We start from the raw sequence: 18,785 nt of genomic DNA on the forward strand, positions 1-18,785 counted from the left end.
CATTCTACCGAGGGTGACATAGTAAGACTCTGTCAAAAAAAAAAAAAGGCTCTGCGTCTGTGGCTCAAGCAGCTAAGGCATCAGCCACATAATCAACAATGACGGCTGCAACCAAAAAATAGCCAGGTGTTGTGGCAGGCACCTGTAATCCCAGCTACTTGGGAGGCGGAGGCAGCAGAATCACTTGAGCCCAGGAGGTTGTTGTGAGGTGTGATGCCATGGCACTCTACCCAGGGTGACAGCTTGAGGCTCTTGAGGCTCTGTCTGAAAAAAAAAAAAAAATTAGACTTATGATATTCAGCATATTAGCTTATCTCAAGGGGATTTTCTTTTTTCAAAATAATTTTTTTGAGTATGGCAGAATGAACCTTTGGAATATATTTCTTTTATACTCTAAGGGTAATTAAAGTGGTATGTTTATTTTTTGTTGAGATAGAGCAGCGGTTCTCAACCTGTGGGTTGCAACCCACAGGAACTATATTAAAGGTTTGTGGCATTAAGTAGGTTGAAAACCACAAAGATAGAGTCTTACCCTATGCCCTGAGCAGAGTGCAGTGGTGTTATCATAGCTCACTGCAACCTCAGACTCGGGCTGTAGGCGTCCTGCTGCCTCAGCCTCCTGAGTCTCTGGGATTGTAGGTGCTCACCAGTGTACCTGGTTGGGTTTCGGTTGTTTTTTTTTTTTGTCTAGTGGGAGTTTCACTCTCACTCAGTCAAGTCTTAAACTCCTGGGCTCAAGAGATCCTCCTGCCTCAGCCTCCAGAGTGTTGGGATTACATATGTGAGCCACTGCACTGGCTAAAGAAGTATCTTTAAATGCCAAAAATTGTGAAGTCTTCAGTGAAACACCAGTTTGAATTGAATATCACAGCACAAACTAACTTGTTGCTGGTTATTAAATGGCATATTTAGTCATAGTTATTACTTGTAATCATGTCTGTTGGTCTGTTCAGACCAGATGCAGATAATTATCAATGATTGCACAAAGTGAAAGTTATAGTCTGAAGAACCCCAAATTAGAAGACTTGGGTTCCAGGTTCCGTTTTGGTATTTACTGGATTTAAGACCTTGGATATGTCACTTTAACTCAGTGAATCTGAATCTGAGTTTTCTTTGTCAGTCAAAAGGGAGTAATGTTCCTAGCACTCTGGGAGGCCAAGGCATGTGGATTGCTTGAGCTCACAGGTTCCAGACCAGCCTGGGCCAGAGTGAGACCTTGTGTCTAAAAAAAATAGCTGGCCATTGTGGTGGGCACCTGTAGTCCCTGCTACTTATGGGGCTGAGGCAAAAGAATTGCTTGAGCCCAAGAGTTGGAGGTTGCTGTGAGCTATGATTAACACAGCACTCTACTGAGGGCAGCAAAATGAGACTATCTAAAAAAAGAAAAGGAATAATGTTATCTATTTAATAGAATTGTTCATGAATAGGACTGTGTTTGACACCAAGTTCTGCTTCTTACTAGCTGTATAGCTCTATAACCACGGGAAAGACATTTAAAACTTTGGGCCATGTTTGTTTTCTGTAATGTTAGTCTGTGTTCTGTGAGTGTGGTGCAAGATGAGGAGGCTACAGGCAAAGTAGCTGGATTAGAATTAGGTGAACTGTGTGGTCCCTTCAAAGTGTGTGATCCTCCACTTATCAGAACTGCCCATGGTTTGTACGTGATAACTTGTTTTTTTTTTCCACTATGTCACCCTTGGTAGAGTGCTGTGGCATCACAGCTCACAGCAACCTCAAATTCTTAGGCTCAAGCGATTCTTTTGCCTCAGCCTCCCAAGAAGCTGGGACTACAGGCACCTGCCACAATGCCTGGCTATTTTTTTTGTCGTTGTTGTTGCAGTTGTCATTGTTGTTTAGCTGGCCTGGGCCGGATTCTAACCCACCAGCCTTGGTGTATATTGCCAGTGCTGTAACCACTGTGCTATTGGTGCCAAGTGTTATATATAGCTAAGGCATTGTTTCTTCTTATATTATTCTTTAGTAGGGATATCCCATTAAGAGAACAGGCACTGTGTAAGTCACTTTGCACATTATTACCTCAGTCCTCCTAGTGACCCTGTGAGGTAGGTAGTGTTCTCATTTGAAAAGTGAAGAATTTGGGGCTGAGAGATGAATTAATTTCCACAATCATGGAGCTAGTAAGTTGCCAGAGATATAGGTCAGTATGATTCTAATGACTGTATTTTCCCCCCATACCTCTGTATGCAGGGCATAGAACTAGGACATGGTTTTATTATGCTACAGACACACTGCCTGTACTAAAGGAAGATAATATTACTAAGTGATTATATGCTTCACTACCATATGCTTGCAGTTAAAGGGGTGGGGGAAGCCATTTTCACTTTAGAATGTCTTTGATGAAGCAGTAAAAATTATTATTAATTCTCTATCTTTGATTATGCACTTTTTAATCTGTGTGACAAAATGTGTAATACACATAAAACACTTTGGCTGCATATTAAGCATGACAGTTATCTCATGGAAAAATGCTTTTGTAATTGAGTTGCCCGCTGAACTTTTTTCATTGAACTTTTTCACAGAATGCCATTTTTCCTGAAAGAATAACTGACAGGCTGTGGTTATTCAGATATTTTATTAAGAATAAATGAAGTGAGCCTATCATTTTAAGGAAAACAATAATATTTATTGCTGATGATAAAATTTGAGCTTTTAAACAAAACTTTGGAAAGAATTTTGGAAAACTTGTATCCCAGACAGTTCTTGTACTAAAGACTTTTCTGATGAGATTGATGTTGATTTTAGTGAATGTAGTATTTTTTAACATTATATAATAGAATGTATCAATATTTAGAAGATTTTTTTTTTAAGACAGTCTCATTATGTCACCCTCAGTAGAGTGCTGTGGTGTCACAGCTCCCAGCAACCTCAAACTCTTGGGCTTAAGCGATTCTCTGGCCTCAGCCTACCAGGTAGTTGGGATTATAGGCGCCTGCCACAGTGCCCTGTTATTTTTTTGTTGCTGTTGCAGTTATCATTGTTGTTTAGCTAGCCAGGCCAGATTTGAACCTGTTAGCCTCCAATGCATGTGGCTAGCACTGTAACCGTTGTGCTATGGGCCTCAAGCCTAGAAGATCTTTATAGCTTAATAAAGTTGTATTTTATAAATAATAATATATAATGTTACAAAATTATACATAGGCAAACAAATCCATCAAAGTGTAAGTCCAATGGATTTTAATATAATAGAGTATGAAAAAGTTTATTAATGTGTTTTCACATGCCACATTGCAACTAATCTTTGATACAGTATTAAAGAAGAATTCAAAGATATGTGAAAAGTTTTTTAAAATACTCCTGCCTTTTCCAAATGTCTATCGGTAGAGTGCCGGATTTTCTTCAACCAAAATAATATTGAAACACTTTTAGTGCAGAAGCAGGTATGAGAATTAAGTTGGATGTTAAAGATATTTGCAAAAATGAGAAAGAATGATACTCTTCTCATTAATTTTTGTTATAAATTAAACTAATTAAGTTAGCCATTTTCATAAAATTATTTTAGATTAATTGTAATTATTTTACATTAATTATAATGGTTTATTATTGGTATTTTAAAGTGAGTTACATTTTAATTTTAAAGATTACTCAGTTTTAGTTTATAAGAGGAAAATATCAATAGTTATAACTCACCTAAAAAGCTCTTTGGGTAACTTTTTACTAGTGTTAAGGTATTCTGAGATCAAAATGTTTGAGAATTGCTTTATAATTTGTTTTTTCTTTTTTAAATGACTGAAATCTCTTGAGTTCTGTAAGTCATGAATCAGTCTTGACACACTTTGAAAAAAGAAGAGTTTCAGAATTTGCATTGTGAAGGGAGGTGGACTTTGCTGTGTTTCACTTGAGTTGATGTGGGAGAATATCCCCAGGTATGAAGTAAAAAGCAAAGTTCACATCTGGAAATCAGTGATTTATGGTTATCTTCCAAACCCTCTTCAAATCTTACCTCCTGTGGATTCTCTTCTTTGTAATTTCCTTGCCTTTCTCACTCCATTATCAGCCATGTGTCCTTTATTCTCTCTGGTCCTTATATTTACATTTTATTTCATGGTATTGTAATTGTTTACAAGCCTCTCTAGAATGTGAATTCCTTGAACTTATTTATCTTTGCATTCCCACCACAGTACCAGACACAAAAAGTCCCTTAAGTAGATGTTTGTTGAAGGAATAAATAAATGGGAAGAAAAAGGCAATGGCCAGGTGAGGCAAGACTTAGGATATTTGGCACTTAATCATGTAAGTGATGGAGCTCCATTAGCATGGGATTGATATGAGTGGTACTTAACCCACTTAACCCAGGAAGAGGAGATTGAGGATACTAGACCAGCTAAGAGACTGTTGTCACAGTATTTTAGGCTTGTGATGACCCAGGCCTAGATTAAAACAAATGCTTCTGCCCTTGATAATAAAAGGCATACATCCTGAGTATATTTTTAAATGCAGAAGCATAATATTACCCTTATTATCTAACATTTATTGTGTGTTGATGCTGTGTTAAGGGCTTTGTATGTATCATCTCATTTAATCATCACAGCATCTCTGAGGTAGGTGCTGTTAATATTCTTTTTTTTTTTTTTTTTTGAGACAGAGCCTCAAGCTGTCCCCCTGGGTAGAGTGTCGTGGCATCACGCTCACAGCAACCTCCAACTCCTGGGCTCAAGCGAGTCTCCTGCCTCTGCCTCCCAAGCAGCTGGGGCCACAGGCGCCCGCCACAATGCCCATCTATTTTTTGGTTGCAGCTGTCATTGTTGTTTGGCGGGTCCAGGCTGGGGATTCGAACCCGCCACCTTAGGTGTACGTGGCTGGCGCCTTAGCCGGTTGAGCTATAGGCGCCGAGCCAATATTCATTTTTTTAAGGTTAAGTAAAAATAATACATGTTTATTATTGAAAAAATTAGAACATACAGACAAGAGAATCCCTAGCTGCCCCCAAGAAGATGTACGTCATTCATAAATTCAAATTCAACACTAAGACATGTAATCACTGTAAGCATTTTGGAATACATCCTTCTAGACTTAAAAAAAAGTGTGTATTTGTGTTTTATATGCCTGAATATGAGGGAACCATTTCCATTGAAAAGATGGGCCAACCTAAATAAATAAACTTTTAGGGATATTCAAGTCATGAAATAGTCTACTTAAAATATTTATTAATAAATTGATGTGTACATACTCAAAATAATGTAAAATTTACAGTAATTTGGTAACATTTTCTGTGTTTTTTTGAAAAAATGTGTACATACTCTGCTGCATCAATAGCTGTGTCATTTGTTAGAAACACTGTGAATCTCAAAACAGTTTTCCAGGGTATATATTGAGATACAGCATTTTTTTGAATCTGTATATATTGCAACTTGCAGGTACCCATTCAGATACCATCATGAAGTTTGATTTTCTTCATTTGCACTGTATTGTATACTGATTGCTTTTTAAAAAGTTTCTAAATTGAGATGAAATTCACCTAACATAAAATTAACCGTTTTAAAGTGAGCAATTTGATGGTATATAGTACATTTACAATGTAGTACAATTACCACCTCCATGTAGCTCAAACATTTTTCATCACCCTCAAAAGGACTCCATATCCATTAAGTATTCACCCTATATTTCTCCTTCACTCCAGCCCCTGGCAACTATCAATCTACTCTCTGTTTCTGTGAATTTACCTGGAGTACTTTCATATACATGGAGTCACAGGGTATGTGACCTTTTATGTCTTGCTTGTTTCACTTAGTATGGCATAATGTTTTTAAGTTGTATCCTTGTTGTAGCATATATCAATACTTCATATCCTCTTTATCCTTTGTCACGGACTGATATTTCTTTGTATATACAACAGTTTATTTGTCTGTTCATCTGTTGATGGATATTTGGGTTGCTTCTACCTTTTGGCTATTGTAAATAATGCTGCTATGAGCGCATGTGTACAGTATTTGTTTGAGTACCTGTTTTTCCATTCTTTTGGGTTATGTATCTAGGAGCAGACTTGCTGGATCATATGGTAGCTCTATATTTAACTTTTTGAGGAACTGCCAGACTATTTTCCATAGCAGCTGCTCCATTTTACATTCCTAGCAGCAATGTACAAGGGCTTGTCAATTTATTTTTAATGAAGAACACAATAAGAAGAGGAAAGTAGAGAGAAAATAGGTGTATCCTTTGAGTTTATTAGAACTTTGTATCTCGGATTTTGCCTGATGGACATATTAAATATTTATTTAGCATCATTTTAGCACTAAAAATGAAATTTAGCTCAGGGAAATGTATCTAATCTATTTTAAGCAGTGAACAGACTAAGAAATGAAGATCAGAGAAATGAAAGAAATGAAATTTAAATAGACTGTAAAGTTCCTTGAGGGCAAAGGCTCTATTCATCTTTGTTTCCTCAGAATTTAAGGAAGTACTTGGCATGTCAGTTGTTTTGGGGTTTCGTAAATCTAGCACAAGTCCAGTGATTCTTTAGGACTTGGAGTACTTAGTATATAGTCGTATTTGTGGCAATTCTTTATGATAGTAAAAGGATATAAAGGAAAATCAGCAAAGGGTGCATGTGGTGATGTACAGAGAAAATCTGGATCAAGTTTCTCTTTATGGTTCTCTTTAGAGTCCTTTCCTGGTAGAATAATACAGGACATGCTTAATTTTCTGGCAGTGAGTTATGACAGTGTTGTCTACCAGGGAAGCTTGTTGGAGACTTAGTGTTGAGATTTTTTGGATGGGATGGTGGTAGAGGACACCCTATCTCTAGCACATATCAAAATTTCAGATGCCCCAAAAGAAAGCACCAAGAAGAAAATTTCAGATGCCTACAAAGAAGTGCTAACTGATAAGAGCCACTATGATCAATGAGTTTTAGGAATAGAACCCGATGAAGTCTAAGTTCTCAGACACCAGCCAAGGCCAGCCTTGCAAGCTGCTTTTTCTAAGGATAACAATTAAGCCTGCTGTGTTAATTTCTTATCTGCACATGGATGTTCATTTTCTTAAAAAAGGAACCTTCTGTAATAAAAAATAAATGCCATTGTAGAGAGCTAATAGGGACTTTATTGTCAGACAGATGTGGATTTGTAATACCGAAGGAAAATCGTATAGTTTTTCTGAACCTCCTTTACTTACTGTAGAATGATATATCATAAAGTTTTAGGGAGAATTAAAAGTGATAATGTGTATAAAATACCAAGCCTGGCTAGACAGAGTGGCTCATACCTGTAATCCTAGTGCACTCTGGGAGACCCAGGTGGGATGGTCCCTTGAGCTCAGGAGTGCAAAACCAGCCTGAGCAAACCTAGACCCCGTCTCTACTAAAAGTAGAAAAATTAGCTGGGCATTGTGGTGAGTGCTTGTGGTCCCAGCCATTCAGGAGACTGAAGCGGGAGGATCACTTGAATCCAGGAGTTTGAAGTTGTGAGCTAGGCTGATGCCATGGCACTGAAGCCTGGGGGACAGACTAAGACTTTGAGAAAACAAAACCACTAGCATAAGGTCTATCCTGTATATAGTAAGTGGCTATTTACATTTATTTCAGCTCATATATATCAGTCTGGGTTTAATCAGGAGAGAGAGATGCTGCAGTAACTTAGACAGGGATTTTAATATAAAGAATTACTTGCCATAAGAGGAAATTGAAGTAATGAAAAATAGGCTTATAGTAAGTAAAGAGAACCCTAAATAATAGCAACTATAATATAGGGTACACATGAAGGTCATGTGCAATTTAAATTAGTTAATTAATTAGTAAATTAAATTGCACACAAACTTTATGTGTGCCTGGTGTAATAGCAGATAGAATATAATGAATAAATTATTGATATGTGATTAAGTATAATTAATAAATAACAGCAACTACCTCTAGGGCTGAGATAAAACACCCAAAGAACTGCTGTTTGCCTGAACACCCTCAACTCTCTAGCCTGGGTACTGAGATATAGACCTTATTGGAGAGAACATGGCTATGATTCTTTGAATGTTGGAAAAATCAGTACCCATGATTTTACTAGCAGAACTTGTTGGAAATCTGCCTTATGAATTTGCCAAAAGTCTACCCTCTGGGTTACTTGGGAAAGCCGTTCACAGGGGGTTGTCTCCCAGAGGCACTCTGCCACATGACAGCCTGAAGAGGATTACTGGAGGAAGCTGCTGGCTTTATGGTTACCCTATAAGAGCTGGGAAGAAGGGAAACTGTTCTTGTAGGAGGATGCTGGGCAATCACAAGGAGACCTGTAAGCAAAACCCTTCCCTTCAACACTACAGTATATCTCCTATGCCTTCTACTGACAAAGCTTGGCATCATTCGTGCTAGCAAAGGAAAAATATTTAAGGGCCCAGGTCTGTTTTCAAACGACAGGCAAAAAGGGTAAATTTGGAGCTGTGAGTCAATTGCTAACCAGCATATGAATTGGATGTTTAATTCAAGAATGGATGTTTAATTCCATATTCTCAGAAACCAGGAAGAAGATGGCAGCAAATGGGCAGAGATCTAAGAAACCTCAAAAATAAGTAAGACATGCAAAAAAAAAAAGCCAGACCTGACATACAGAAATTAGCTCAAAATAGATTGAGCTCTTAAACATAAGATCTGAAACTATAAAACTCTTAGGAGAAAACTGAGGGGTAAATCCTCATAGCCTTGGATTCGGCAATGGATTCTTGACACTAAAAGCACAGGCAACAAAAGAAAATTAGATAAAATTAGGTAAATTAGATTTCATGAAAATTAAAAACTATTATGTTATAGGCTAAAAACAAAAAAAACTATTATGCATATAAGGATACCATCAACAAAGTGAATAGGTAACTCACTAATGTAAGAAAATATTTACAAGTTATATATCTAATAAGGGATTAATATAATATCCAAAATATATAAAGAACTTTTGCAATTCAACAACAAAAAAGCAAATGGCCTGATTAAAAAGTGGGAAAGAGATGAGTCGTGGTAACTTATTCTTGTAATCCCAGCACATTGGGAGGCCACAGCTAGGGACTCACTTGAGCCTAGGAGTTTGAGACCAACCTGGGCAACATAGGGGGAGCTCTGTCTGTACAAATTAGCCAAATGTGGTGTCACATACCTGTTGTCCAAGCTACTTGGGAGACTGAGGCAGGAGGATTTCTAAAACACAGGAGTTTGAGGCTGCAGTGAGCTATGATCAGGCCACCACACTCCAGCCTGGATGACAACCGAGACTCTGTCTCTTAAAAAATAATAAATTAAAAGGGAATGGGGCTTGAATAGATCCTTCTCCAAAGAAGTTATACCGATAGCCAATAAGCACATGAAAAGATGCTCAAGATCACTAATTGTAAAAGAAATACAAATCAAAACCACAATAAGATACTTTTTCACACTCCTAAGGATAGCTGTTAACTAAAAAACAAGAAACTAAAAAATAACAAGTGTAGGTGAGGATATGGAGAAATTGGAACTTTCATGCTTTGCCGGTGAGAATTTAAAATGGTTCAGTGCTATGGAAAATAATAAGGCGGTCTCTTAAAAAGTTAAATATGATCTAGCAGTTCCACTTCTGGGTATTTAACCAAAAGAATTGACAGCAAGGACTTAACAGGTATTTGTGCACTATGTTCATAGTAGCATTATTCACCATAGTTAAAAGGTAGAAGCAACCCAAATATCCATTGACAGGTGAATGGTTAAATGTGGTATTTGCATACAATGGTACGTATGTGAAATTATACTTACATACAATATTAATAATATTCAGACTGAAAAAGAAGGAAATTTTGACACATGTTTCAACATGGATGGATCATGAGGATATTATGGCAAATGAAATAAGCTAATGTCAAAAGGATACATATTGTATGATTTCACTCATGAGGTACCTGGAATAGTCACATTCATGGAGATCCCAAATAGGATGGTGGTTGGCAGTGGATAGAGGGTGGAGTGGTGTTGGTGAGGATTAACAACGATAGAATTTCATTTGAGAAAGATCAGAAAGGTCTGGAGATAGGTGGTGGTGACTTGTTGCACAACAATGTGAATCTACTTAATGCCATGGAACTGTAGACCTAAAAATGGCTAAAATGGTAAAATTATGTATATTTAACCAGCAATTTTAAAGGAAAAAAAAAGGAAATAGTGATAGATATTTATAGTATGTTCTTAAATCTTACTATTAATAGAGATAGAGTTGGGAGATTTTATTTCTTATGTGCTTCAAAATATAATTTTGTCATCATGATTGAAAAACAATTTTTTTTTTTGTTTTTGGAGACAGAATATCTGTTGTCCTGGGTAGAGTGCTATGGCGTCATTATGGCTCACAGCAACCTCTAACTCTTGGGCTCCAGTGATTCTCTTGCCTCAGCCTCCCAAGTAGCTGGGGCTACAGGCTTGTACCACTGTGAGAGACAGGGTCTCCTAAGTTCAAGCATTCATGATTTAATTTTAATTAAAAAAGTAAAAGCAAAAACAGCATGGATTTGTAAAGGAAATTTAAAGAACTGAGGGTGTTAGCCCAGCAGGGATTGCTGAAAGTAAAGTGGACTGTCTAGCAGTGTGAAACACATACAGTCATGTGTTGCTTAACAACTGGTATGTGTTCTGAGAAATGCCTCATTAGTTAATTACATTGTTATGCAAACATTGCAGAGTATGCTTATTTAAACCCAGATGGTATAGCTTACCATACACTTAGGCTGTATGGTGTAGCTGATTGCTCGTAGGCTACAACCTTTATAGTGTGTCATTGGACTGAATACTGTTGATTGTTGTAACATCAGCAACACAATGATAAGTATTTGTATATTTGAACATATCTAAATATAGAAAAGGTACAGTAGAGAAACAATATAAAAGATGATACACTTGAATGGGGACTTACCCTGAAAAGCACTTTCAGAACTGGAAGTTGCTCTGGGTGTGTCAGGGCTAAGAAGGGCATCAGTGTACACTGCTGTAGGCTTAATAAACACTTAGGCTATACCAAATTTATAAAATCTTTTTCTTCAGCAACAAACATTAGCTTATTAGACAACTTTTTTCTTTATAAACTTTATTTTTTTTTTTAAACTTCTGGACTCTATTGTGATAACACTTTGCTTAAAACAAACACTATATACAAAAATATGTAGCTATACAAAAATATTTTCTTTATATCCTTATTCTGTAAGCTTTTTCTTAAATCTTTGAGTTTTTTTTTTTTAAATTAAAGTTTTCTATTTTAGAAGCTAAAAGACAAACACACACATTAGCCTGTGTCTACACAAGGTCAGTGTCATCAATATTACTGTTTCCTACTTCCACACCTTTTCCCCTGGAAGGTCCTCCTGGCAATTTCTGGAATACCTCCTGAAGGACTTGTCTGCAGCTATTTTATAGTTAACTTTTGTTTTTTAAAATAGATGGAGTACACTCTAAAATAATGACGGATAGTATATTAAATACTTAAACCATTGACATAGTTGTTTATTATTGCTATCAAGTATTATGTACCATATATAATTGAATGTGCTATGCTTTGGTATGACTGGCAGTGCAGTAGGTTTGCTTATGCCAGGGTCGCCACAAAGATGTTGGTGTAATGGGTTATAGTACGATGGTGACAGTGTTGCTAGGTGATAGGAATTTTTCAACTCCATTATAATCTTATGGGATCATTGTTGATCAAACTGTTGTTGCATGGCACATAACTGTAAATGTCACAAAAGGCAAAGTTTCTTTGGTCACCTTGGAGGTAATCTCATTTATTCTGTCCTTGAATACTGGCATTGATTTACAATATCACTGATATTTATCCTGTGTTTGAACACCTGCAGTGAGGCAAGATGGCCGTTTGGCACATATTCCTAGGGATCTGATGTTAGAGTAAGCTAATTAAAAATTAAAGGTTGATTATTTGGAAATGTGTGCTATTTTGTGGAAGTTGGTTCCATAGACTATACTTTTTGTTTCAAGTCATTTGTAACTGATAGACATGGGGGCTGGGAAGGAATTTTTTTGAGCTCTTCCTGTACATTAAATACTGTGCCAGATAAGCTTCACTTAATCATCTCGTTTAATATTGCTTTACTATAAGGTATATGTTATCTGTTACACAATTGAGATAATTGAGGCTCAGAGAGAGTAATTCGATTAGAGTCCTATAGTTAGAAAAATATACAGCTGGCATTTGAATCTGTATCTCTCTGACCCCCAAAGTTTAGTCCAAAGTTTCACTATGATATATCATGAAAGGAGTTAGAAATATTTACAATTAGCAGAGTCTGAGGGGAATAATTTAGATGATTTCAGAGTCAGGAGTTCTAAATTCTAGATTCTCCTTTGTGTCCACCTTAGTTGCATGACTGTGGATAAGACACTTCTAAGTTTTGTCTTCATCACCTGCAAAGAAACAGTTTTTATAGCCTGGCATTGTTGTGGGCACCTACTTGGGAGGCTGAGGCAAGAGAATTACTTAAGCCCAAGAGTTTGAGGTTGCTATGAGCTGTGACGCCACAGCACTCTACTGAGGGTGACAAAGTGAGACTCTGTCTCAAAAAAAAAAAAAGAAAGAAAAAACTTTTTTTTTAAATTTACATTTAAAAAAAAATTTTCAGGTCAATGCGAGAGTACAAAAAACCAGGTCAAAATATTTGATTTTGTTAGGTACTGTGTTTCCCCAAAAATAATACCTACCCCCAAAATAAGCCCTAGTAGGATTTCTATGCATTTGTTAAATATAAGCCCTACCCTGATAATAAGACCTAGTGATGGGCATGGCTATGTAGTGTATCTGCATTTCAGCATGGAGAGGAAGACATCCCCTGAAAATAAGCCATAGTATGTCTTCTTGAGAAAAAAATAAATATAAGCCAGTGTCTTATTTTCAGGGAAACACGGTAGAATCCTTCTTGTGCTTATTTCCCTCACTCAAAAGGTTTGCCAAACACCCCCATCCTGTGTCCATTCATTGGGAGCACCCCAACCTCTCTTCCCTGTCCCCCTCCCTTGTTACCTCTTCCTATGACTTGAATTGAAATGAGTTTTTTCCTATGTGGCACGCATTAGATCATCTACTGGCTTCATATTAGTATTGAGTACATTGGATAATTGCTTTTCCATTCTTGTGATACTTGGCTAGGAAGAATGTATTTCAGCTCCATCCAGGATAGTACAAAAGATGTGAAGTCACCTGCTTTTTTTTTTATGGCCGAATAGTATTCCATGGTATGCATATACCACAATTTGTTAATCCATTCCTGAGTTGATGGGCATTTAGGTTGTTTCCCCATCTTGGCGATTGTAATGAGTTGTGATAAACAATCAAATGCAAATGTCCTTATGATAAAATAATTTTTTTTTTCTTCTGGGTAGATGCCTAGTAGTGGGATTGTAGGGTCAAATGGTAGATCTAATTTGAATTCTTAGAGGAGTCTCCATACTTCTTTCTAAAGAGACTGTATTAGTTTGCAGTCCCACTAACAGTGTAAAAGTGTTCCTCTCTCTCCATATCCACTCCAACATGTACAGTTTTGGGATTTTGTGATGTGGGCTATTCTCACTAGGGTTAGTTGATATCTCAGGGTGGTTTTGATTTGCATTTCTCTGATAATTAGGGATGATGAGCATTTTTTCATATGTTTGTTCACCACCGTCTGTCTTACTTAGAGAAGGTTCTGTTCATCTCTATTGCCCAGTGATAATGTGGGATTGTTGGCTCTTTTTTGTTGTATAATTTGAGTTCTCTGGAGTTTCTAGTTATCAAGCCTTTGTCAGATTCATGATATAAAGATTGTCTATTTGCTTTGATTGTTGTTTCCTTAGCTGTGCAGAATCTTTTCAGTTTAATTAAGTCCCATTTGTTTATTTTTATTGTTACAGTTTTGTTAGAGTTGCCATGGAAGTCTTCATAAAATCTTTCCCCAAGCTGACATTGTTTTTCCCACACTTCCTTCTAGGATTTTTATCATTTTTTGCCTTAGATTTAAATCTTTTATCCATCTTGAATCAATTTTTGTAAATGGTGAAAGGTGCGGGTCCAATTTCAGTCTTTTACATGTTGTCCAGTTCTCCCAGCACCATTTATTGAATAGGGATTCTTTTCCCCAGTGTACGCCTTTGTTTAGTTATTAAAGATCAAGTGGCTATAAGATGTTTGTTTCATCTCATGATTTTCTGTTAGCTTCCAAATTTTCTATTCAGTCTGTGTCCCTATTGTTATGCTAATACATGATGTTTTGATCACTTATAGCTTAAAGTCTGGTAGGTGATGCCCCCAGCTTTGTTTTTATTACCAAGAATTGCCTTGGCTATACGGGGTTTTCTGGTTTCATACAAAATAAAGAACTGGTTTTTTCAAATCTTCAAAGTATGATAGTGGTATTTTTTTTTTTTTTTTTGAGACAGAGCCTCAAGGTATCCCCCTGAGTAGAGTGCCATGGCATCACGCTCACAGCAACCTCCAACTCCTGGGCTCAAGCGAGTCTCCTGCCTCAGCCTCCCAAGTAGCTGGGACTACAGGCGCCCGCCACAACGCCTGGCCATTTTTTGGTTGCAACCGTCATTGTTGTTTGGCGGGTCCGGGCTGGGGATTCGAACCCGCCACCTTAGGTGTATGTGGCTGGCGCCTTAGCCGCTTGAGCCACAGGTGCCGAGCCGATAGTGGTATTTTAATGGGAATTGAATTGAATCTGTAGATTGCTTTGGGAAGTATAGACATTTTAACAATATTGATTCTTCCCAGCCATGAGCATGGTATGCTTTTCCATTTGTTTATGTCTTCTGCTATTTCTTTTCTTAAGGTTTCATAATTTTCTTTGTAGAGGTCCTTCGCCTCTTTTGTTAAGTATATTCCTAGGTATTTGACTTTTTTTGAAGCTATTGTCAAGGGAATTGTGTTTTTGATTAGCTTCTCAACTTGGTTATTGGTAGCATATACAAAGGCTACTGATTTGTGGACATTGATTTTATATCCTGAGGCTTTACTGTATTTCTTGATCATTTGCAGGAGTCTTATGGTTGAGTCTTTGGGGTTCTCTAAGTATAAGATCGTATCAAAATGGTACCCTGTGGTTGGTTAGCGATCTCCTTGAGCCAAAGGTGCTTTTTGCTGCTCTTAATTTTTGCATATACTAGCATATGGAAGTTAGGTACCTCTGTTTCTATAGTATTCCCTTCCATGTCCCAATTAGAAAAAGGCTGAATACTTTAAAAATGGTTAACTTGCTACAAATAAGGTAATGAACAACTGGCTTACTTGATTTACTTTTTGAGGGATCAGTGTGGTCTAACTCTTACCTTCTGTTGTTAAACGTGTGCAAGGTGATATGAAATTCATTTAGGTCTGTAACTATCTCAGCCACTGTCATTTAGCTATTTGGTTTTGAGCGTATCACCCAGATTGTGTTTGTAGAGGGCAGCTTCATTTCTGATCTTCTTTTGCTTACATTTACTTTCCTTTCTCAAAATGGCAGGGTAGGAAGAATTTATTTTGTTCCATTCTCACTGTTCTTCCCTTTCCATTTTGTGAAACTGGTTTGATTTCATTAGACACAAAAGAAAAGAGCAATAGAATGGTTTTTCAGATTTGTTTCTTAGTTGCTTCATTAGCAACTTCTATCACCTACATCAGTAATAGAAGCCAGTAGGAGACACTTTCATAAGAAACCTCTGGATGTTCAACACATGATCTTTTAGCAGAGGAAACCAGAGAGGATTGTAGCATGGTGTCTTTCCTAGTCTCCTTAGGCCACTTCATTTTGGTTAGTGTTCTGTCAATCCTTGCTTAGTATTTATAGCCAGTATATTATATTGCAACCATAATTTTTTGCTGACAGCAGTACTTTTTGATAGTTAGCGTTGTTAAGTCTTTTTAGCACCTCTCTTAACTATATTTTTAAAATATTTAAGAAAGCAGTGCTTTCCCCCTCCCTCTTATGTGTACTATTCTGGGTAATTTTACCAGTAATTTTGAATTTTGGTGGTTATACCAGTATTGTAGGAAAATAAGTTGGCTAATCATTCAGAAAGGATACTGATAATTTCCAGAAAGCATTTAGAAATACGAATTTAAAAACCATTGTGTTGGTTGGGTGTGGCAGCTTACACCTGTAATCTGGGAGACAGAGGCAGGAGAATCGCTTGAGCTTAGGAGTTTAAGACCAGACTGGGCAACATAGCGAGACTCGTGTCTTTACAAAAAACTTAAAAATTGGTCAGGTGTCATAGTGCATGCCCATAGTCTTAGATACTTGGGAAGCTGAGGTGGGAATATTACTTGAACCCAGGAATTGGAAGTTACACTGAACCACATATGATGGAGCCATTGTGCCCCAGCCTGGGTGACAGAGCAAGACCCCATCTCAAAACAAAACAAAACATGTGTTTTCAGCTTGTATCAATCCATCATGATATTAGAGGTCGTGTCCTGTTAGGAGGCTAGAGGTTATTACCCACTCCCCATGCTAACAGACACTTTTTTTTTTGAGATGGGTCTCGCACTTGCTCAGGCTGTTCTCAAACCTTGAACTCAGGCAATCCACCTGCCTCAGTCTGCCAGAGTGCTAGGATTATAGGCATGAGCCCCTATACCCAGCCTCACAGACACTTTTTATTTATAAAGATCTTCTGGATTCCTGTAGTTCTTTCTTATAGACTTTAGTTATGATATCAATCCCATTATCTTGTAATTATTATGACCCTGAGCTTCTCAAGGGCAAGAACCAACCCTTGTCAGTATGCTTGTCATTAAAACAATTGTTAATTCACTCTTACTGAACATGAAGGATTCTTGTGCTTAAATGGATTTTTTTAAACCTAGGTGCATATGGGAGCTTCTAAGCAGTCAACGAAGAATACAAAAGTTTTTTTTTTTTTTTTGCTGTATATCAGTTCTCTGAGTGTCCACCCTAGTACACGGTCCGTTGTAGTCCTGTCTCATGGTTACTTAAGATTCCTTCTGTTGCACTTTCATACGTCTACTAACCAGAAGCTTCTAAACAGGTTTAATTGTTGACCTCTGTAGATAAAGATCCTTGTGGTTGATGTTTTATTTCTCATAGATTTCTTTTTATTTTTGAGTAGTCTCTATACTGCGGCAGAGTAAGTTTCTTAAGTCTTTCAGTCTTACTGGAGCAATAACACTTACTTACAGATACATAGCTACTAAAATCTTTTCTCTCTGGAGTTTAATACATCTCTCTCTTCCACTAGCTTTCCTTTTAATTCCATCTCTGCTTTAAATGTCAGTTATTATTTTTACACTGATTAAAAACTCAGATCTGTAAATCATTAGACAATCATAATTATCCCTACCCAGACCAATGTTTTTTTTTTTTAGTAGTTGTCGTGAAGTAGTAGAAGTATTGGGTATAGAATTAAGACCTAGATCTGAAGGCATCTCAGCCACCATCATTAGCTATTTGGTTTTGAGCAAATCACTTAAACTTTCTGAAATTCACATTTGTCATCTGTAGAATGAAGTTTATAAAACCTGTTTTATGCATTGTGAAGGTTATATGAAGTTAGTTTATAAGTTATAAAACATTGTGAAACACTGATAATAGTGATACTCTTAAGTCACATATGAATTTTATAGTTTTCAAATTCAAACCATTCAGATAAAATATGCCCTTTTGACCTTCCACTAATCTTATTTTCCTCCCTAGCAGTAACCACTGTTAGAAATTTGTTGAATATCTTTCTAGATATGTTCTGTGCATTTACTTTTTTATATGTATGTAGAAATAATTTTTTAATTAAATGATAGCTGTGTACATTAATGCAAACATGGGGTACAGTGTAGTGTTTTCATATACAATTTGAAATATTTTCATCAAACTGGTTAACATAGACTTTGTATCATTTACTTAGTTATTGTGTTAAGACATTTATACTCTAGTTCTAGAAAAATTCACATGTACCCTTGTTAGACAGACCACATAGGTCATCTTTCCAGTTACCCTCCCTCCACCCATTTAATTTTTTGTTTTATGATTTAAAAAAATACCACACTGACTGTTCTGCTATCATTTAATAAGACCTTGATCATGAAGTTTTTACCTTATTAAACTTATGCACAGGATGTTAAAATGATACAATAATTGATAACACTGTTTCTTTATTATTAATAGAAATGGAAGTTCTTTCTAGTTTTTCACAATTCCAGACAGCACTATTGAAAAATCTTTGCACATGCTTTGAAATCATGTGCAAGTGATTCTCTAGAGAGATGTGAAATTACAAGAAGGTAAAGGCATTCAGTATTTTAATAGTACTGTCAAATTTCTTTCTGAAACAGTGGTCACAATATATTTATATTCCTCCTATTAAATATGGAAGTATCCATTTACTTATCTTTTTACTAATTTGTGATTTTTCATTTTTGCTGATTTTAGTGAAAAATGGTATCTCAAATCTGAAAGAATGTTCATAGGCAGCATGATTTGTGATCACAGAACAAAACCTTAACTGGACGCTATTCATTTATTTTTAGGATATAAAAGTATAAGTTTATTTTATATTAGAGAAAGGGAAGAGAGTGTGGGGGGGTGGGTGGGGAAGAGATGAGAAAGGGAAAGAGAAGAGAAGATGGCGGGGGCTGTGGAGGGGAGAAAAGAAGCAAGAGAATGACATGGCATCCCAAAGAAAGGAAGGGAGACTGCTAGCCTGGAAACAATTTAAATATCCATTAACAGGAAGATAGGACAGATACATTTCGACATATTTATGAGATAGAATGCTAAATAGTAGTCAGACTTATTAAAATATAGTGATGTGGGCTCGGCACCTATAGCTCAACCGGCTCAGGCACCAGCCACGTACACCT

General features: G+C 36.8%; 1 protein-coding gene across 6 annotated transcripts in view; it reads left to right on the forward strand.

Annotated features, from left to right (window-relative positions):
- RBFOX2 (RNA binding fox-1 homolog 2) overlaps positions 1–18,785 on the forward strand; it is a 293,952-nt gene that overhangs the window by 74,879 nt on the left and 200,288 nt on the right. The gene's annotated exons all lie outside the window — the stretch shown is intronic.

The sequence above is a fragment of the Otolemur garnettii genome, unplaced genomic scaffold (assembly GCF_000181295.1).
Source record: "Otolemur garnettii isolate 467f Iridium unplaced genomic scaffold, OtoGar3 scaffold00007, whole genome shotgun sequence".
In the NCBI taxonomy this organism is placed as follows: Eukaryota; Metazoa; Chordata; class Mammalia; order Primates; family Galagidae; genus Otolemur; species Otolemur garnettii.